We start from the raw sequence: 4553 nt of genomic DNA on the forward strand, positions 1-4553 counted from the left end.
TCTTCCCCTAACTAGCTCGCGAATACTATTACATATTACGCAGACTAGATAGTTCTTCGAATGAGAGATCCTACCCTACAACGATTGGACTCAAACAAGAGCTATGAAATAGAGCTAGACCTAACCTTCTGAAATTATTTAGTCCTTGCAATATGTAACTTAACATATTCGTTTACTAGTTAGTGAGAGACAACTAGAACTCCTAAAAGCACAAAGCAAGCAGCATGCGGACATCGAGTACACATATCAAGCATATACTACTCGGACTATCATCCTGACTAATCTGTACTAGCATGCAGTTCTCATAAAGTTGAAACACATTTAGCAGGCACATAAGACATCCTTCCTAGATCCTTAGTCCTAATCTAGCATGTTGTTTTAATAAAGCTGATAATCATAACATAAACTTGTATGGGTAATTTGGGAGTACTTACTTGAGCTCGGCTGATTGCATGCACCACACCCTTTTCTCCTTTACAAGTCCTTTTCTAAAAAAAAATCTTTTTTGCTTTTTCTAAAACTCTTTTCTTTTGTGAAAATTGATTTTTCCTTTTAAAAATTTCTATACCAATTCCTTAGTTTGAGTTTAGACACACCCGAAAGTGTACACGAATCCCTCAAACCAAGGCTCTGATAACAACTTGAAACATCCAAAAAATACAAACCAAACATCTCATTTTTAAAATCATTTAACAAACATAATATTATCTCCATAAAATAAAATCATCAATCATGTATCTCAAATTCCATAGAATCTGTGAACATATAAATGTCTCATATAAAATAGTAGTGTAAACTCCCAGGCTAATAAATATGTGGTGTGTGTCATGCCATCAACTCGAGCCCTTCCCTTTACTAGCTGAAGTACCTGATACCAAAACTGAAACTGTAAGCACGAAGCTTACTGAGCTCCCCCACACTACCACATACCATAAAAAACACTTATAACAAATAACATAACTCTGGGACTACTCCCAACTGCATCGGGATGAATCCCTACATCGGCTAACCGGACATCAGATTCCTATCCGGCATCGGGCTCACCCCGACATTCGAACGCATCGGGCATCGGGCTCACCCCGGTATTGGGCTTACCCTGGCATATACACAACATAACATATATCATAAACACATAACATATATCATAAACACATAACATAATCACTTAATCTGCATCGGGCTTGCCCCGACATCAGACCGAAGCCCGGAACATATAAAATATAACATAATCACATAATCTGCATCGGGCTTTCCCCGGAACACATAATACATAGTATAAAATCTAACATACATCGGGCTTGCCCCGACATCAGACCGAATTCCGGAACACTTAACACATATCATATAACATGCATGAATCACAAAGACATCACGCCTACTTAACTACTTCTCGGGACCACCCCGGCATCGGACCGAAGTCCGAAAACATATAAAGTGCATCGGGCTAAACCTCGCCATCGGGCTTACCCCGACATACTCTACTACTTAAACGGGTCGACATTGGTGCCTTAGACCCATTCCTATTGGAGGAAAAACTCACCTCGTGTGACTGACTGCTGCAACTCTGGGTGAGGAATCTCTGTCTGCTGCTCTGGCAACTCTTCGGCTATAAATTTCCATAAAGGTACTTAGTCAAAAACCGATAACTACTCTTAGGGTAAAATGACCATTTTACCCCTAGCTAAAGTCAACATCCTAGTCAAAGTCATCACCTTGTTGACCTGACTCGCCAAGTTGGTTCAACAACTCGTCGAGTCCCTATTCTTTCATATGTTCCCAACGCCGACTCTACTCGTCGAGTCTATCAAGAACTCGACGAGTTCTCCTTCAAACATAACAACAGGACTATCTTCATCTGGCTCACTTAGTTCGTCCTTAAACTCGTCGAGTTCATCTTCATCATATGAGTGTGGCTAGTCTGTGACTCGCTAAGTTGTATGAACAACTCGTCGAGCCCGTCTTCATGGGTTGGGAGATTTCCTTGGACTCGCTGAGTATCAAGGTTTTCAGGTCCATAACTACATTTATTTTGTTGAGTCCTCCTTCTGGACTCATCCAGATCCCTTCCAGGCTCAACTAGATACCTTCGAATCAGAAAAGGTTGGGGTACTAAACCCCTGACTTGCCAAGTCCCATGAACGACTCGTCGAGTCAACTAATGTCCATGCCCATAACTCTATTTCTATTGTACTAATCTCATTAAAAGGGAGGACCTGGGCTCCTAAGGTCGATATAACAGGTAAAGTCATAAACTTTACGTCCATGCATGGGACCTTTAAGCTCAAAAGACCAAAAATAGGGTTTATTACATGCATGGGGTTCTCATGGCCATAAAGTTGGCAACTTTATGCCATGAGAACCCTCCAAGGTTCCAGATCTGAAGTATTTACCCTATATTACACTCTACAATCCGAAATGGCTTGGAAATGCCCCCGCAGATGACAAGATTCAAGCCTCAAAGTAGATCGAACAATTAAGGAGTCAAGGTAGCAGCTCTTTACCTCAAATAACTGGAAATGCAACCACAACTCTGGATCCACTGACTTGCTTCTTGATTCACTAAGCTTTCCCTTTCTTCTTCTAACTTCAAATCACAAGGAAAGGCACAATTTGCTCAAGAATGCTCACAATTGATTAGGGTTTTGAGGACAGATCTTGAAGATGATGGAGGATGGGGTGGAAGCCTCATAAGATGCTTAAATAGGGTGCAAACCTTCCAATTTAGGGTTTTATTCAGACAGCTCCTACTCGTCGAATCGGTCTTCCAACTCGTCGAGTAGGTCACTTAGTCCCCCGACCTGGAGTCGACCCTAATCGACGAGTTGGGCCTCCAACTCGCCGAGTCCAAGGGTAAAATATGAAGTTTGGCTAGAATTTAAATGCGTACCTAAGACCGGATGTTATAACAGCTCGAAACTCAATCACTTACATCCACTAATGATCCACTTCCATAAATTTCCAAATTACTAAAATACCCCCCACAGGTCAAACTGGTCAACCCTTGGTCAAAGTCAAAGTCAACGGTCAAGTTCAACAGTCCATGTTGACCCAACTCGTCGAGTATAGCTCACTGACTCTTCGAGTTCCTCCAAAAATCAAGAAATTGTGAAAACCCTAGTCGAATCCTGATTTTCCAAACAACTCGTTGAGTCCATGTAGTGTCCAGAATGTCGAGAAAACCCTAGCCAACTCGTCGAATCATCTTACTGACTCGCCGAGTCCGTACAGAACCAAAACAGACAATCTTCATCCAACTCGTCGAGTCCATTAAGTCCATTTCTCATTCAAATTCTTTTACGTGAAACTCAAGCTCTAAACTGTAGATCTAGCTTCATAGGGTAGGGTTTCCACGCAAAGTTGCAAACTTTGCATGCATGCAAGGTTTCATGAAGCTAAAACACCCATAATTAGCCTTAGAAGAAGGTTTTAGACATGGAAGAGGGCCAAAGCTACATAAAGCTTGAGGCTTTATTTCTATAAAGGCCTATAGGTGTCCATATCTGAAACTATGCCCTTGTGACAAGCTTAAATCCGAAAGTGACTCCATTTCCGCACCAAAATGCCCATATTCTCACATAAGAAGAGATCTAACAATTAGAAAGCCAAGGTAAAAAAAATTTACCTCCAAACGCAATCCAAGACAATGTAGATACTGGATCTACAAGCTTCTTCTCGTTCCAATCTTCTTAATCTTCAAACTTCTTCTACAACCACACCAAAAACAAATTTTAGCCTCTCACACACTCAAGAAGAGGGTTTAGATCGATTTGGGTTCCTTCTGGCCGTCAAAAGGTGGTAAGGAGGCTGGAGGAAAGGACTTAAGGTCCTTTAAATAGGGTGCACACCCTAAAAATTAGGGTTTTCATATTCAGCTCCAACTTGTCGAGTTGGATCCTCCAACTCGTCGAGTAGGTCCTAAAAGTCACGCGGGTTGGCTACACTCTAAAGACGAGCTAGGGCCCCCAACTCGTCGAGTAGGCTTCCTTAATTGCATAAAAATCCCTAAAATCTCATTACCGAAAACTGAGATGTTACAACTCTCCCCCACTTGAAATAGGTTTCGTCCTCGAAGCCAGCTGTAGTGGACAAATCTAGATAACGCTTTTGCATTCCAGCCTCAGCTCCCAAACCTACTCTGATCCCCTCCGATGTTGCCACTTTTATCTTTACCAAAGGTATCTCCTTGATACGCAAAACCTTTACCTTTCGTTCCAAGACGACCTTCGGCCTCTTGACGTAGTTCAGGCACTCATTGCCCTGAAGATCACCCAATGATGCCACGACATCCTTGTCGGACACGCACATTCGTAACTACAAAACACGGAAAGTACTATGAATCTAACTGAGCTCCTCCAGGTGACCCAGTCGATATGCTTCCATGCCAACCTTGGCAAAACCCGAAATGGCCCGATATGTCGAGAACCCAAATTCCATTCTTCCTGAAGCAGATCACACCCTGAAAACCTAGAGTCCTTGCTAGAACAAAATCACGGATCGTACATGGTTGCCGATAATTATCTGCTGGAGAAGAGATTATATATTCTTTCAAGGGA

Source organism: Lactuca saligna, chromosome 4, assembly GCF_052625555.1.
Source record: "Lactuca saligna cultivar CGN05327 chromosome 4, ASM5262555v1, whole genome shotgun sequence".
In the NCBI taxonomy this organism is placed as follows: Eukaryota; Viridiplantae; Streptophyta; class Magnoliopsida; order Asterales; family Asteraceae; genus Lactuca; species Lactuca saligna.